At 34.4% G+C, this 19,680-nt stretch overlaps 1 pseudogene; it reads left to right on the forward strand.

Moving 5' to 3' along the window:
- Positions 1-2,594: 2,594 nt before the first annotated feature.
- LOC129443094 (E3 ubiquitin/ISG15 ligase TRIM25-like) lies at positions 2,595-19,604 on the forward strand (annotated as a pseudogene).
- Positions 19,605-19,680: the final 76 nt, after the last annotated feature.

Raw genomic sequence — 19,680 nt, forward strand, 5'->3', positions numbered from 1 at the left:
CTCTGTGAAGATGAGAGAATGTATGTCCTCGTCAGCGCCATTACTCTGAGGCAGAGTCGTATAATAATAGAGTTACGACACTCACATGGACGTCCGTTGTAAGAATGGAATGCGGAAGTAACAGCGTGTCATGGAGTGACGCATAGTTACAAACGCAGCACTGAAGCCCATTCATTTCAATGGCACCTGCTGGTAAATCGATGAAATTACCGTTTCTCTTTACCTTTTCAGACATTTTATGAATATAGTCAACAGTGATATTTTATGAACTCTGCTGTAGGTAATGATTATCGTTAATAATAACTAGTAAATTTTTTATATTTTAATGAGTTGTGTATAATGTGTGAATAATATAGATTTAATGGTTTAATATTTTATTACTGGTGGCCATCTACTTTATACTTATCTTTTTTATATATTACGAGTAACACTAGGGGGCAACAGCGACAAGCTAAATGCCTTATAAGAAAGTCACACTGCTTCACAATGCTGCTATGTGTTTCATTGTGTTTGGTAAGTAATACGAGTGATGTATCCTCGAAAATCATGTATAATTATATTAACATTTAATGTGTACTATAAATACAATTAAATATGAATTTAGTGTGTTTTTGTTATGCTTCACTGTTACAAATAACCGCGTTGGCGATCTTTTTTTGTGATTATAATATAGTAAAAGTGTAGGAATTATGGTTTTAGCAGATTGATAGCCATTTATATAGCCATATTTTTGCTACAAAAATAAAAGATAAACTGTGTTGCTGTAGTTGGTATAGATAACCACAGTTATCTTTGGGTCACCATTAACTGTTTATCTGTATTAACTGATTTACTGTACTTTCCATAACTCCCTAGTAAAAAACGTTATAAACATAGTAAGTATAGTGATCAATTCACATTACAAGCTAATATTTACCTAAAATAGCTGAAAACCTATGCAAACAGATTGACAGCCCTGCTTGGTTTGGAACTGCAGAACGTTACATGAATCACGTGACCGCGCGGCAGCGAGATCAAAGCGTTTCGTAACTCTTGCTGCGTCCGAAAACTCAAGGCAGTGACTCGTTGCCTCGCTGCCTCATGAGGAAATGACTTCGGAGGCATGAAGGTAGCTCAGAGAAAGACTTTCGGACACACTTCAAAGGCAGCGTGCTTGAAATTTAAACAGAGAGCGCCTTTGTGATAACTAATCACATATTTGAAAACTGCAATACTAATTTCTCGCTAGAAATGCAATTAAAAGGTGTAAAAGTGAAAATCTACCTTTATTTACACTAAATTGGTGGTCCAGTCGCGTCCTTGGCCGCCATTTTATTTTTTCTAACTCGACCGGACTCGACCAATCACATTCTTAATGTACGTCCACGCATAGGTATCTCAGGAGACAGGAAGTAAACCAAACATTGAATTCGGACATGCCTTGATGCCTTGCTGCCTTGGAAAGCTGCCTCAGAAGGCAGCAATTTAGAGTTTTCGGACGCAGCCTCTGTTATTATACGACTCTGCTCTGAGGTATTCCTCAAGGTTCCATTTTAGCTCCAGTTTTATTTTCATTGTATATGTTTTTTTTTTTCAGTTGAGACAGATATCTATAATAAAGCCTTTTATATCACGGAATGATATGGAAAAGATGGTACATGTGTTTATTTTTGGTTAGATTATGGCAATTCCCTTTATTATGGTGTTAGACAAAAAAACCTAGAGAGATTACAATTAGTTCAAAATGCGGCCGCTACACTTCTAACAGGCACGCAGAAATATGAACATATTACACCAGTTCTACGAGAATTACATTGGCTGCCGGTCCCTTTTAGAATTGAGTTTAAGATTTTATTATTTGTTTTTAAAACACTACATTGTACTGCTCCAAAATACCTAGTGGATCTAATTCAGGTGCAGAAACCTAGAAGGGCGTTACAATCTGAGTCATCAAACCTGTTAATAATTCAGCGGGCCCACAGGAAGATGCGGGGGGACCACTCATTTGCTGTTGCCGCCCCTAAGTTGTGGAATAACCTTCCACAGTATGTTCGTGAGTGTTCCTCTCTTAATGAATTTAAGCGTAAATTAAAATCTTATTTATTTACTGTGGCATTTGATTGCGTATGATTGGTGGTGGTAATAGATAGCTTTATCTATGGCCAGTGTAATTAGAGAGATGGGTTTTATAACTTTTCCTTCGCATTGAAGGTTTTAGTGTTTTATTATGTATTTCTGATGTTGGGTCTGATGTATTTTATCATAGACCAAACGAGGGGTATAGCAGTTGTGTATTCTTATTGTCTTTTATATTAAGCTTTTATTGTGTAACAATGTTTGTTTTATTATATTATTATTATTATTATTTTTTATGTAAAGCACTTTGGTCAACTTCTGTTGTACCTGTTGTATGTGCTTTATAAATAAATTGAACATTAATGCATTCATTTAAAAATGTGTATATTCAATTATCTGTAGTTTAAACTTCTATTTACTTTTTTCCCATCCAAATGTGAATTGTATGTGTAAATATCTCACTACTAGAGGACAAACACTCATACTGGTTTGGATGTTGAATCAGTTTAGTGACACAAAAAAGAGATATTTAAACTGTTATTCTCTGATTTCACCACAAAATTTCACTCATATTTATGCATTTATGGCAGAGCATTTTCACAAAGGTTTGGCTACTTGAGACTGTGACTTTCTGTATGAGACTGACATCTAGTGGACTTGTTTATTATATGACTGACACACCTGTTTGTACACGTTTCAAACACAACCAGGAAATACTCTGAGTTCAGAGAAACTGAAACTGTTGGGCTGTTGTTTGTTTCTTTCTTTCTGTAAGTAAATACGGTGAAATGGCAGAAGCCAGTATTTCAGTGGATCAGGATCAGTTCATCTGTTCAATCTGTCTGGATCTACTGAAGGATCCAGTGACCATTCCCTGTGGACACAGTTACTGTATGAGCTGTATTACAGACTGCTGGGATCAAGATGATCAGAAGAGAGACTACAGCTGCCCTCAATGCAGACAGACCTTCAATACAAGACCTGTTTTAAATAAAAATGTGGTGTTTGCTCAGATGGTGGAGATGCTGAAGAAGACAAAACTCCAGACTGATCGACCTTCTCTCAGTTATGCTGAAGCTGGAGATGTGAAGTGTGACGTCTGTACTGAGAGAAAACACAAAGCTGTCAAGTCCTGTCTGGTGTGTCTGAACTCTTACTGTCAAAATCATCTTGAACAACATGAGAAATTCTTCAAAGGCAAGAAACACAATCTGATAGACGCCACTGGACGACTTCAGCAGATGATCTGTCCTCAACATGAGAAACTTTTAGAGATTTACTGTAAAACTGATCAGCTCTGTATATGTTATCTGTGTATGGTGGGGAAGCACAAACAACATGATACTATACCAGCTAAAGAAGAGAGGACTGAAAAACAGGTACTGTAAGAGATGAAAACACGGAGTGATGTGTTAATGTGATCAGATCTGAGTCTGACTGGTAAAAAAATCACTCTAATGTTAATTTTATCTGTTTAATTATTATTTCCACATCCAACAGAAAGAACTGAAGAAGACACAGAGAAAATACCGTCAGAGAATCCAGGAGAATCAGAAGAAGCTTCAGGAGCTGAGAGATGCTGTGGAGACTCATAAGGTGAGTTTTGATCAGAAGAACAACTGCTGTCTGCTGTTTCAGATCTGTTTCAGACTCAGTTAAGACTCTCATCCAATCAGTCAGTGAGGAGTTCAGTGCTGGATGACTTTCACTGAAGTTGACTGTGTGTAACAGACTGTGTGATGTACCAGTAAGAGCTGAATGAATGCTGCTGATTCTAATGCTCCTCTCTCTGTGTGTCCTAACAGCGCTCTGCACAGACAGCAGTGGACGACACTGAGAGGATCTTTACTCAACTGATCACATCCATTGAGAGAAGACGATCTGAGGTGACACAGCTGATCAGAGATCAGGAAAAGACTGCAGTGAGTGAAGCTGAAGGACTCTTGAAGCGACTGGAGCAGGAGATTGATGATCTGAGGAGGAGAGACGCTGAGCTGGAGCAGCTTTCACACACAGATGATCACATCCATTTCCTCCAGGTAACAGAGATCTGAAAAACACAACAGTGATCTTTAAGAAGTTAGGGCATGTTTTACTGAGATTATATTTTCTATTAAATGTTTCAGTGTCATGAGTTTATGTTTGTGTTGTTTGTGTTTGTGTTTGTGTAGAGTTTTCAGTCTCTCTCTGTTCCTCCTGGATCTTCAGACTCATTCAGCATCACTGTCAGCTCTCTCATCTCTTTTGATGATGTAGGAAAATCTGTTTCTCGTCTGAGAGAGAAACTGGAGGATTTCTGTAGAGAGATAGTGAAGATATTTGATAAAAGTAAAGCACTTATTTCTCTCACATCGTGTAAAATAATATTATATTTTGTAGAAATAGAGAGAATATCACTCACTGATTCTGAATGAATATTTTTTTCAACATAGTTACTCCTGAACCTGAGACCAGGGAGCAGTTCCTAAAATGTGAGTCTAAATAAACAACAAATAAACACACTGATGCTGATAAAGACATGAACAGTGATAATCTGCATTTCAGTCATTTTAAACTCCTCTATAATGATACTCATGAATCAAACTGAATGTGCAGAATAAACAGAAAATAAATAACTCTGCTCGCCCACAATTATACATAACTGTGAGATCAAATATCAGTTCATAAATCAAGTTTCTTATTTGATATTCAAATTTTATAAGCCATTAAGTTTTTCTATATGCAAAAATTTTCTACACTTAATGGGAAGTTCGCTTTGGAGTGAGGGTTCTGTCGTCGTTTGCTCACCCTCATGTTGTTCTAAACCTGTAAGAATTTATTTTTTCTGATGAACACACAAGAAGATATTTTGAGAAATGATGGTTAAAACATAGAAGTAAGTGACCATAGACTTCCATAGTAGGAATAAAAAAATATGATGGAATTTAATGGGTACCGTCAACTGTGTGCTTACCATCATTTATCAAAATATTTTCTTCATCATTTATCACAATACTTTCAAAATATTTGTTTCCTACTGTGGAAGTCTATGGTCACTTCTGTGTGTTTACCATCATTTCTCAAAATATCTTCTTTTGTGTTCATCAGAAAAAAATCATACAGGTTTAGAACAACATGAAGATGAGTAAATGATGACAGAATTTTCATTTTAAAGTGAACTATCCCTTTAAATTAAATTATAACAAAACAGGATTATGATGAAAATAACAGTAAAACAATCAGATTAGGTTCTGTCTATACTGCACATGACCTCTGTTCACTTCTTAACACATTGACAGTCTTCAAAAACTAAAATAAATAAAAATTGAAGTTTTATTTTAATTATTAAAGTGTAAAATTTTACATACAAATAATGTTTTTAATTTGTCTCCATCAGATTATCATCACTTCACTGCAGATCCAAACACAGTAAATAAACATCTCTGTCTGTCTGAGGGGAACAGAGTGATTACTGACACTGACACAGTCCAGCCGTATCCTGATCATCCAGACAGATTTGATGTTTATCCTCAGGTGTTGTGTAGTGAGAGTGTGAGTGGACGCTGTTACTGGGAGGTTGAGTGGAGTGGTTCAGTGTTTATATCAGTGTCATATAAGAGCATCAGCAGGAAGGGAGGTCTTGAGTGTGTGTTTGGACGTAATGATCAGTCCTGGAGTTTGTGCTGCTCTGACTCCAGTTGTTCATTCAGGCACAATAACATTGAGACTAAACTCCCAGTAGTGTCCAGTTCTTCTAGAATAGGAGTTTATGTGGATCACAGTTCAGGATCTCTGTCCTTCTACAGCATCTCTGACACAATGACCCTCATCCACAAAGTCAACACCACATTCACTAAACCTCTCTATCCTGGGTTTTATGTTTGTCCTGGATCAGTCAAACTGTGTGATATAACAATATAGATGATGCAGAGAGTCTTTAAATGATTTTGTCATATTAGAAGTCTGAACATGATGAATCAACAACAAAGAAATAATAAGTCTTTACTTTACTAATCAGCAATTTCCAATAACTGATTGTAAAGTTATATTTTAATAATTGTATTTTACAATATATACAATCCTGAATATACAATGGTAAATTTATACTAAACATTTCTAACAATACGTTTAAAGACTATCACTAAAGTAAATTAATGTCTGAATTGAATATTACTTAAATTAAATCAAATATAAAATAATAAAATGTTACTCTCATGCATTAACTAATGTGAACCACAATACCGTCAGTTACTATATATTTTTTTTAATAAAAACATTCAAATGAAGAAATCATAAAATACCCAAATCCATTCTTACAAGAAGCACATAGACCACACAGAAATAAAAGGTCACTAGCCGGGGCAGTACATTTTTATAAAGTACACCTTTGCACCTAAAGAGTTCATATTAGTACCTCAGAGGTACATATTGGGTATCAAAAAGGTTTCTTCTGACAGTGTAGGCTTTATGACCTTATGAACTTGTATTTGGCTGTGTGGTAACTACTGTCATGGTTTCTGTTTTTCATAATGAAACACCACCGTTTTTTTTTATATCTATGGTTGCTTCATTGACATCGTTTGAAGAAATGCATTCAATGCTTCAATCTGTGCAGCCTGAAAAACCAACAATATAAAGATTTTAAAAACTTTAAGTCAAGCATCAGTCATGTCAGTAAAATTAAATCTAGCTTTACACTTTACTGTACCTCTCTTCTCTCCTGTGCTGGAGAATTTCATTTGACTTCACAAAGACAACAGAGTCCCCACACTGAGTGAGGAAACCAAAATCTCCTTCTTTGGGTCGAAATATACCCTGACATTAAAATGAAAACATGAAATATTAATAAACAATTTAAAATTAAAGACATTCTGTGTGTTTTCATTTCCCTTACGAAACAAAAATATATTGCAGTATATTGGAAAATATCATGTAATATATTAGGCAACATGTTCCCATATATGGGATTTAATATTTATATTTTCCAATATATTGAAATATATGCATGAAACATACATGTATATATGATACAAAATATATTGTAATCAAGAACAAAAAGGGCACTATATTTTTTACATGTAATAGTTTGTCTTTATATGCTTTGATATATTGCAATATATGCATAGACCATACATGTATATATGAGACAAAATATATTGCATTCAAGAACAAAAAGGGCACTATATTTTTTACATGTAATAGTTTGTCTTTATATGCTTTAATATATTGCTATATATGCATAGACCATACATGTATATATGAGACAAAATATATTGCAATCAAGAAAAAAAATGGCACTATATTTTTTACATGTTATAGTTTGTCTTTATATGCTTTGATATATTGCAATATATGCATAAACCATACATGTATATATGAGACAAAATATATTGCAATCAAGAACAGAAAGGGCACTGTATTTTTTACATGTAATAGTTTGTCTTTATATGCTTTGATATATTGCAATATATGCATGAAACATACATTTATATATGATACAAAATATATTGCAATCAAGAACAAAAAGGGCACATTTTGAAATGGACATTGGTAATTTAAGTTGCTTTAATTTATATTTTGTATATTTTTTGTTTAATGGCACTCTTTTAAAATGTAATTTATGTAAATACAATGCAACACATTTATGTAATGTAATGTAAAGCCAATCACATTTTGGCGCTTTGGTACATTTCTCGAATCATACTCACAATTTGCAAAAAAGTAAGTGCATTTCTCACAACAATTTGTACAAATAGCAAAACATCATGGATAACCTGCAAAAGCCACTCTTTTACTCAAAATACTTAGTTCATCTCTCAAAATTAAATATCTGTGTCAATGAACATGTCAGTGCCATCAGAATAACAAGTCATTGTGTCATTGTGTACGGATAAGACAGTCAAATTGTTTAGTCATGTTGTCAATATAACAGTTTACTCTGAAGTGATGTTCTGATGTAAACTATGGCTAAAGTTTTGACAACAAGTATTGTAAATTGTAAGTTACACTTAGTATAAGTTATGTGTGAGTTTGATTGCAAGAGACTTGACAAAATTTACATTTACGCTTTTACTGTTTGTACTGTAATTCGTTGAAAGACCATGTCATAGTGATACAGAAAAATAAAGACAGCACTGCAAGCACTGCATAGCATAAAGAGAAAAAAAAAGTAGAAATGTGAAAATTATAGATGTGTAAAAGATGTCTAACCATAGCCCAAGAATAGATGATGCATATACTTTTGGAACATGTAAAAGAAATGAAAGCAAACACCTTGAACACACTTTGCTTACATGTTGGAATATCATACATCTTCAAGTTATTTTGGCAAAAATGGCATGTAACCAAATTCAAGGTTATTACAGTTTTTCTCGGTCGCTTTGGTACATTTATCGAATCATACTCACAATTTGCAAAAAAGTAATTGCATTTCTCACAACAATTTGTACAAAAATCAAAACATCATGGATAACCAGCAAAAGCCACTCTTTTACTCAAAATACTTAGTTCATCTCTCAAAATTAAATATCTGTGTCAATTAACATGTCAGTGCCATCAGAATAACAAGTCATTGTGTCATTGTGTACGGATAAGACAGTCAAATTGTTTAGTCATGTTGTCAATATAACAGTTTACTCTGAAGTGATGTTCTGATGTAAACTATGGTTAAAGTTTTGACGACAAGTATTGTAAATTGTAAGTTACACTTACTGTAGTATAAGTTATGTGTGAGTTTGATTACAAGAGACTTGACAAAATTTACATTTACGCTTTAACTGTTTGTACTGTAATTCGTTGAAAGACCATGTCATTGCCATAAAGAAAGATAAAGACAGCACTGCAAGCACTGCATAGCATAAACAGAAAAAAACAAAAGTAGAAATGTGAACATGATAGATGTCTTAAAGATGTCTAACCATAGCCCAAGAATAGATGATGCATATACTTTTAGAACATGTAAAAGAAATGAAAGCAAACACCTTGAACACACTTTGCTTACATGTTGGAATATCATGCATCTTCAAGTTATTTTGGCAAAAATGGCATGTAACCAAATTCAAGGTTATTTAGGGTAGAAGTGGGTTACTCATAGCCGGACTATATTGGATCTATAGTTAGCAGTCATTTCAACGTCTCGGTTTTTGCTTGCTGGGGACGTTTCTGTCTGTTAGAGAAAGTCAAGATTCACCTGGGAGCAATTTACCAATTCAGGACAGATTTATAAAAAATGTCTAATGGAAATGTATAGAAATATGTTTGGCCATATCCTGTATTTTGACAACATGTTCAACCATTTTGCATGTAAAGACTTATACTATGAACTAATGCCTAAATATTGTGGGGGGTGAGACTATTCAACAGAGACCAACTATAATATATTTTGATCAACATGACATAAGCAACTGATAATGTAGGAAAAAGCAGAGCATTGTACATAATCATTTGCATGGATGTACCAAGCATTTGCAACTTGTTCAAAAAAATGAGAAACTGCTTTTTTGATGTGCACAAGTGACACAATGATGTGAGAATTGAACAAGTAGTTTTGAGAATTTCAATTCTGATCTGAGAAATGTACCAAAGCGACTGAGAAAAACTGTAATAGGCCTATAGAGCTCTGTACCTCAAATTGGGTTTAGTATCTGTGCCTGATTAAAAGAAAATAAAGGTGGCTTTTGATAGATTACCCATCAGTCGTGTTAATATGTGGTGTAAATGTTTGTATATTGCAGGTTGCATATTTAAGTATTTATATATTTTAGATGTTTCATGTACATATACTGTATATATCCCAAATATATTCATACATTGTATGTGCATGTTCTCATATATGTACACATATTGTGCATACATTTACAATAAATATGTACATATATTTCCATCTAATTTTAAATATATGCAAAATGAATTCCACAAGATATCGAACACATATCTACATATATATTTCCATATAGTTGTACATATATTTGAAATATATTCTACCATATAGTAAACATACATGTGACACTATATCTGTACATATATTGTTAATACATGTTCCCATATATGCACATATATTTCACATATTTTCCATCTAGTTTTACATATATGTAAAATGTATTCCACAAGATATCGAACACATATCTACATATATATTTCCATATAGTTGTACATATATTTGAAATATATTCTACCATATAGTAAACATACATGTGACACTATATCTGTACATATATTGTTAATACATGTTCCCATATATGCACATATATTTCACATATTTTCCATCTAATTTTACATATATGTAAAATGTATTCCACAAGATATCGAACACATATCTATATATTTCCATATAGTTGTACATATATTTGAAATATATTCTACCATATAGTAAACATACATGTGACACTATATCTGTACATATATTTTTAATACATATTCCCATATATGCACATATATTTCCCATATTATTTAACATATATTTAAAATGTATTCCACAATATATCGAACACATATCTACATATATTTCATGTATATTTCCATATAATTTTACATATATTTGAAATATATTCTTCCATATAGTAAACATATATGTGAAACTATATCTCTACATATATTGTTAATACATTTTCGCATATAAATCAAAATACAATATTGCAGATATTTATAAATATAATATTGCATATATTTTTTAATATATAAACACATATATTATATCCATGTACAATATATTGAAAGTGGCAATAATTTGTATATTTTGCAATATACTGCAATATATTACACATATATAGAATATATGTACCATCAATATATTATTCCTTGTATTGCCAATGTATAATATATTGGACAATGAAAAGTAACATAATATATTGCAATATATTACAATATATTTCAAGTAATATATTGGTAAATATATTTTCCTTTCGTAAGGGTTGTTTACATTTTATTAAATTAACAAAGGATTTTACCTAAAGCAACTTACATTACATTCCCAGTCAACACTTTGATCTCTCAGTGAAGTCATCAAGAGCTTACAAGATCCTCAAAATGTAGTCACAATGTGCGTCACAGTGAGATAAAATTGTAACCACACAGTGCACTCACGGTGTGCTCATATATTAAGGTCACCATATGAGGTCACTGCACACTCATACTACCCATAAAGCACATTGTATGAAAAGTACCAGATGCCGCTCAGAGAACTAATTTTCTAGCGTTTGCTATTCGGAAACATGTCGCAGAGACGTCAGCATTTAATTGCAAATAATATACAGACAATAAAAAAGTGAAAGAGACATGATTGTCTCTGCATTTAACCCCTCCACTGAGTAGTGAAGCCATCTACTCCAAGTCATGAACACACACAAACGCACATACACAAACACACACACAGCAACACCACAACAATCAATCACTTCCTGCCAGCTGTGGGAATCTAACCACCAACCTCTGTGTTACACACAAGTCTGACTTTCTAACCGCTAGTTGTTGACATTTTATATGGTATATACATTACACACCATGTATATAAAATGTTGTGTAGATAGTGTCCTAAATTTGATCCTATGATCATTCCTATAATATTTCTTAGAAATTATAGGTAAGAAGGGTGACATTCTACTCTTGGGCCAACATTTTCTAGACATGTGTGCTGTCCTGCTATAACAGAATGAGTGTGCCGTTCCCTTAAAATTATGACTATAGTATGAGCACACAGTAAGTGCAACGTGACTTCACATTGTGACCATGATATAAGTCACAGATTGTCACTAATATTATGGTTACAATGTGAGGTTATGGTACACTCAAAGTATGCTCATCATGGTAACTTATTGTGCAATCAACATTCTGAATTCACAATAAGCTTACATATAGCTCACACAGTGAATTATCACGGTATGAGAATGGTGTGAATTCACTGTAATCCTCCAGTATCCACCTTTTCCTAGTGAGATATAGGAAGTAGAATTCCCTGCTTGTGTTGTATTGCCTCATTTTAACCTTCTCAACATTTTAAAATCACAATGAGCTCACATATAGCTCACACAATGATCTTGTTTGATCTCACGTGTTGACTGGGTTAGGCACGCAGTAACATCATCACTTTGTTACTGCACCGATATCGAAGTGCTGCAAACTAAAAAGTGCTCTTGTATAGTGTTGATGGTTGTTCACAATTTGAGAAAGACAAATAAGCTACAAAAATAAACTTTTTGTAAACTTTCTACTTTTGTTGTATATTTTCTTTATTTTTCATTGTTCCTGCAGACCTAAACATGCTTTAACAGTTATAGTTTTTAATCAAAATTAACGTAAGCTTTTATAAATGATTTTACTTTTGAATTCTAATTTCTATTATAAAATATTATAAAATGATGTTATAAATAACAATACACTCTTTACCATGTTTTTGAGACTTGTCCCTTGATTTTTTTTAAAGCATACCTTGCAATATTATGTAAATACTGTGGTATACAATGAAGGTAAGGTGATAAAGGCTCTTCTGGATAAATGTTGCTCATTTGTTTTGTTATGTTGTCCTCTTTTAATAATCTACACACCTCTCACTTATGACACTTAGACCCGGATTCACAGACAAGACTTCAGCAAACTCCAGACTAAAATGCATGTTTGTGCTGTTTTAACTGAAAACAACTTACAAATATGTATGTGCAATTGTTTTGTGTCGTACTGCACATCAGAAGACTCCTGTTTTTATCTGAGACACATTTAAACTAAAAGATATAAAGTTCATCATTAACTAAAACTTATTCCTGACTTAATCTCTGTCTGTAAAACCAGGTCATGTCTTTTTAAACATTATAGGAGCTTATGTTTTTTTTATGCATTCATTTAAAAATGTGTATAATCAATTATCTGTAGTTTAAACTTCTATTTACTTTTTTCTTTTCCAAATGTGAATTGTATGTGTAAATATCTCACCACTAGAGACAAACACTCACACTGGCTGTGATATTGAATCAGTTAAGTGACACACATCAGAGAGATTTGATCTGTTATTCTCTTATTTCACCACAAAATTCAACTCATATTTATGCATGTTTGGCTATGCGAGACTGTGAGTTTCTGTATGTGACATCTAGTGGACTTGTTTATTATATGACTGACACACCTGTTTGCACACGTTTCATAAAAACAACCAGGAAATACTTTGAGTTCAGAGAAACTGAAACTGATTTCGGGCTGTTGTTTGTTTAGTTTTATTGTTTGTAAGTAAATACGGTGAAATGGCAGAATCCAGTATTTCAGTGGTTCAGGATCAGTTTATCTGTTCAATCTGTCTGGATCTACTGAAGGATCCAGTGACCATTCCCTGTGGACACAGTTACTGTATGAGCTGTATTACAGACTGCTGGGATCAAGATGATCAGAAGAGAGACTACAGCTGCCCTCAATGCAGACAGACCTTTAATACAAGACCTGATTTAAATAAAAATGTTGTGTTTGCCCAGATGGTGGAGATACTGAAGAAGACAAAACTCCAGACTCCAGAGAAACTGGAGGATTTCTGTAGAGAAGAGATAGAGAAGGTATATGATAAAGGTAAAGCACTTATTTCTCTCACATCATGTAATAATAATATTATATTTTGTAGAAATTGAAAGACTATCACTCACTGATTCTGAATGAATATTTTTTCAACATAGTTACTCCTGAACCTGAGACCAGGGAGCAGTTCCTAAAATGTGAGTCTCAATCAACAAATAAACACACTGATGCTGATAAAGACATGAACAGTGACAATCTGCATTTCAGTCATTTTAAACTTCTCTATAATGATACTCATGAATCAAACTGAATGTGCAGAATAAACAGAAAATAAATAACTGTGCTCGTCCACAATGAAACATAACTGTGATCAAATATCAGTTCATAAATCAAGTTTCTTATTTGATATTCAAATTTCATAAGCCATTAAATTTTTCTTTAAACAAAAATTCTTAACACTTTAATTAAATGATAACAAAATATATTTTAAAGTATACAACTACAGAACAGAGGGACTTTGACAATGTTCACACATTCATAAACCTTTTACACACACATTATGATGAATATAACAATAAAACAATCAGATTAGATTCTGTCTATACTGTAAATGATCTCTGTTCACTTCTTAACACATTGACAATCCTCAAAAACTAAAATATATAAGAATTAATTTTAATTATTGAAACGTACAATTTTACATTCAAATAATGTTTTTGATTTGTCTTCATCAGATTATCATCACTTCACTGCAGATCCAAACACAGCACATAAATATCTCTGTCTGTCTGAGGGGAACAGAGTGATTATTTACACAGCCACAGTCCAGTCGTATCCTGATCATCCAGACAGATTTGATCGTTGGTTTCAGGTGTTGTGTAATGAGAGTTTGAGTGGACGCTGTTACTGGGAGGTTGAGTGGAGGTTTCAGGTGGATATATCAGTGTTATATAAGAGCATCAGCAGGAAGGGATTGGGTGATGAGTGTCTTTTTGGAAGTAATGATCAGTCCTGGAGTTTGTGCTGCTCTGGCTCCAGTTGTTCATTCAAGCACAATAACATTGATACTAAACTCCCAGTAGTGCTCAGTTCTTCTAGAATAGGAGTTTATGTGGATCACAGTGCAGGATCTCTGTCCTTCTACAGCGTCTCTGACACAATGACCCTCATCCACAGAGTCAACACCACATTCACTAAACCTCTCTATCCTGGGTTTAGAGTTTGTGGATCAGTGAAACTGTGTGATAAAACAATGTAGATGATACAGAGAGTCTACAAATAATTTTGTCATATTAGAAGTCTAAACATAATGAATCAACAATAAAAATAATGTTATGCAAACCACTAAAATGTATGAGTCTAAATTAAACTCAATTCGCTTATTTTTAAAAACAGACATTTCATTTGTAAAGAACATTAATGACAGTACCTTTACTATTTATTAAAAAAAAATTCAAATGGGTGAAGAAATCATAAAATACCCAAATCCATTCTTACCAGTAACACATAGACCATACTGTCAGAAATAAATGGTCCCTAGCTGAGGCGGTACACTTTCATAAAGTGCACCTAGTTTATATTAGTACCTCAGGGGTACATATTGGGTATCAAAGAGTGAATAACAGGTATATTCAGTACATATCTATATCTAATTCAACCATTTTTTTCTGACAGTGCAGGCTTTATGACCTGATGAACTTGTATTTGACTGTGTGGTAGCTTCTGCCAGGGTCTCTGTTATTTCATGATGAAATACTACGGGTTCTTTTTTCATATCTATGGTTGCTTCATTGACACCCTGTTTAACGAAACTTCCATAATGTTTCAATCTGTGCAGCCTGAGAAACCAACAATGAAAAGATTTTAAGTTTGTTTAGTTTGGAGAAAACAAATGCTTTCAAGAACCTCTGACCGAATGTTGGTTTACGCAGTCTCTCTCTCTCTTTCACCCACTTTCGTTTGCCTTTGTGCTAAATCCACAATCCCCTGATTGGAATAGTGATAAAACAACAGGGTGGTGAATAAAATATCAACTTAATTATTGTAAGTATTAATGAATGACTCAGCATTATCAAAATAATGATTGCTTGTTTTAAACAACACTATTCAAACCCCCTAAATGTTCTACATTTTATGGTGGAGAATGTGGGCAAGTTTTAAACTTTTTGCTTGATCAGACCTGTACTCTGGGGACACCAAAGATTTATTTTACATCTTAAAGTTTTGTGAAATGTCCCCTTTAACACCAGGGAATTTACAGAAGATGAATAAATGTATGTCCATGCCTCCATAAAAACTCTTGTATACTTTGTATAAACTTTGTATACCTTAAAGGCAGGGTATCTGATTTCATCCAGCAACATTTTAGTTATGCTGGTTGAAAGCCTGCTTACATCCTGATAGCAATCACTATGTTAGGTTGTCTAAATGTATTTATATGTGACCCGTCACAGAAACCAGTGACACAAGTCGGCAGCACAACTTTTGAGAAAATGAGAATTAACTTTTATTTCAAAATTGGTGATTTTTTTTTTGTTTAATCTGTTAGTTGAGATCATGAAGAAGCTTCTCCATGTTTGAGATATGATTTTTTATATATTTTGAAAGCATACATTTTGCAGTTGAAATCGGCTTGTTTTCCATGAGATTCTAGCATGCAGTGGGGGTGTCATTGTCTGTGTGTATTTACATACTGGATAAGCAGCTTTTGTTTGTTTTGTTTTTGCCCCCGCCCCCCAAGAAAACAGCGTGGCTACTTAATAGGGATAGTTCACCCAAAAAAGACCTGCGTTCATCTTCGGAACACAGTTTAAGATGTTTTAACATTAGATTTAGTCTGAGAGCTTTCTGACCCTCCATTGAAAATTTATGTACGTTAAAAACCCATTCAAATCTAAAATCTTTCTAAATAAATTATTAACATAACATGATGAAAACGCTATAAGAAACATAAAAGGGATAGTTCACCCAAAAATGAAAATTCATTCATCATTTACTCGCTCTAATTTTGTTAAAAACCTGTATAAATGTCTTTGTTCTGATGAACACAAATAAGGTGTTTTGAGGAATGTTTGTAACCGAACCGTTCATGAGCACCATTCACTCTTATAGTACACCTTTTCCTACTATGGAGAGAATGGGGCTCACGAACGGTTTGGTTATAAACATTCCTCAAAATATCTTCCTGTTCATCAGAACACAAATAGTTGTCAAAGTTGCTTTGTGTCCTCAGGACCTCTGATTATATAATCACAGACATTAAAGGCAGAGTAGGCAGGTTTAAGTCTAAAAAAAGTCTAAAACACTTTTTTCCAAATTTGTTTAAACTGTCTTTATATACCAATACATAAGTAAAATGTAAGTACTCTGAAAAAGAGAGTATAAAAATCGAGTGTCTGTAGACCTCTCACAACTGTTTTAAAGCTCCCGTTCTTTCTGTGATTTTGAAGCTTAGATTGTGTTTATAGTGGGCAATATAACATGTGTTCATGTTTCACGTGTAAAAAAACTCGGTATTTTTCACACAATTTACTTCTCTGTATAGCGCTGTTTTCACTGTCCTCAAAACAGGCTGATGTCTTTCTTGTTCTGTGAAGTCCCTCCTTCAGAAATACGTATGGAGTTCTGATTGTGTCGTTTGTTTAGTGTGCTGTGATTCGATAGCAGCTTAGCTTAGCAGAGCCGTTTGAGCCAAAGCTGGTGACTGACGTATTCCTCTGGGCGGAGCTCAGTCAATGAACTGTTTTACTGACGTCATTAAAGCAGGAAATAGAGGGCTGTACTCCAAACCGGCCGTTCGTTGTAGGCTTTTAAAGAGGAATTCTATTGAAGAAAATATATCGCCTGGCAGTAAACTTTGAGCTTTATCATTTGACAGGTATTATTTATGCTATTATAGCAACATTACACACTAACTAGGGTTTAAAAAATGGTTTCAGGAAGAACGTGACCTTTAAACACAGCTCATTTTTTCATTCACTCCACCCCCTCCCTTCTGGGTTTCTTCTAAAGCCACGCCCCCAAAACACATGAACGCACGAAGCCGACCGGCTCTGCTGGGAGAAGAATTTACCTGAGACGAGTGGAGAGGAAGGAGCGCGGTGCATGTAGTGACATCATGTCACAATCACATGTAATAATACACCTAACTTTATCACTGTGAATATAAACAAATAGGATGGCTTTTAGTACTCACTATTAAGCTAGCATATCGATACTGGTAAAGTTTAAAATATATTTAGTTTGATTCGGTAACAAACAGCATCGTCGACTCGGGGAAAAGCCACACGATATTTACTCTCGTTTGATTTCTTTGTTTATTCCTTTTTTTGCCTCGATTGCCTTCGCTGACTGCATATGCAGGTACTGTGAGTTCTGAATGCTCTTTCTCTCCCGTACTTTTGCTCTTCCTAGAGTGCCTCGTGCATGTTCAAATCAATCATGTGTGGGCAGATCCTGTAGCAACAAAGGTGGTGCCATGGTCGCAAGAGAGAGTGATAGTCGCACAAGCCAATCATTTGTTTCGTCCCGAATGGAAATAATTAGCTGTGTTTAAAAAGAGGTCTATAGACACTCCGGTTTTATACTCTCTTTTTCAGAGTACTTACATTTTAATTATGTGTTGGTATATAAAGACAGTTTAAACAAATTTGTAAAAAAGTGTTTTAGATAATTCCTGCCTATCCTGCCTTTAAAAAATACCTATGTGGGTAATTGATCGCTTTGGTTTGTTGCAGAGATATATATTTTTTTCATTCTTATTATATCATATTATTCATTCTTGCCTGGTCCAATACAGCCTACATAATAGGCTTGTTCAACTTCATGCGGCACCGCAAGAACCGATGCTTGCATCTTTGGTGGACAAGATCACTTCAACAAAAGGGCTTTTCACACTTGAAATAGTTATCCACAGGTTATTGGAATCCTGGGTTATCAGTTTCATGCTTCACACTGTTCATACTTAACCAGGGGTTAAGAGAAAACCCTGGGTATTCATAATTTGACGTTCACACCGTGTCAAACTGACTGAATTAAAACAGTTTAAATAACCACTGGCTTTGCCCTTTCTATGTCAGTGACAGAACAGGTTGCAACGTTAATCTTTCTTGGCTGTTTTAAGTATCCTGGGATTTACTGAAATTCAGGTGTTTTCAGTACACAGATGGTGATTTGAGGTACGTGCACTTCAGTTTCTGATTGGCTGTCTGTTGTTAAGCATTGAGTCATAACATTATAACCCCGCTTCATTTCACACTAAATGCGTGACCACACAAAGCAAAGGTAACATAACCCTAGGGTAATTTCAGGAATAACCCCACTTCTTAATTACAAGTGTGAAATGCTCCTTAACCTACGGTTAAAAGCGAGGTTAAGAACAAAGATAACCGGTGGTCATGCGCAGTGTGAAAAGCCCTTAAATAAAGATCTAGTTTTAATCCATCAACAACAAACACCCGCAGGGTTCCCACACATTAGTAAACTTTCAAATTCAAGGACCTTTCAAGGACTTTCCAGGTCCAATACCCTCAAATTCAAGGACTAAATGTGGGGAGACATTTCAAGTGAGAGCAAAGTTACATCGTGTTACCTTTTAAGATACATTGTTAGAGTTACATTTTGAGGGAACTCGCACTGCGTCACCGCGGTGAGACTTTGGGGACGCCTCCAGGGGTAAGTGCGTCTGAATGTGTATATCAAATTCTACCAATATTGAGGCTTAATGACAAAGACAGGGTGACGCAGAAGCCAGAAAGTATATCGCTATCTAAAAGATTGCCAAAGATGGCGTTACAGGGACACAGGAAGTATGGCAAGGGAGACGCAGCGTCTCGTTCCCTTCTCAGGGAACAACAGTTACATATGTAACCCGAGACGTTTTCATGTGTCAAACACAACTATGCAAAAAAGCATTTTGGTATGAATCAACATTCGCATACAGAAGATATAAGCATTTAAATCGAACAGTTCAGCACGTGTGCCTAAAAGGCTAGATATTTTATGATATTATCTTACACTACACGGGGAAAAATATGGATTTTTTTCCAGAAAACCTCTCGCATAAAATAGATTCAAGCACTTTCAATGACCTGTATCTATGTATGTATATTTTCAAAAACTTCCCAGAATTTTCCCCCCAGATTCACAAACTTTCAAGGA

The sequence above is a fragment of the Misgurnus anguillicaudatus genome, chromosome 2 (assembly GCF_027580225.2).
Source record: "Misgurnus anguillicaudatus chromosome 2, ASM2758022v2, whole genome shotgun sequence".
Lineage (NCBI taxonomy): Eukaryota > Metazoa > Chordata > Actinopteri > Cypriniformes > Cobitidae > Misgurnus > Misgurnus anguillicaudatus.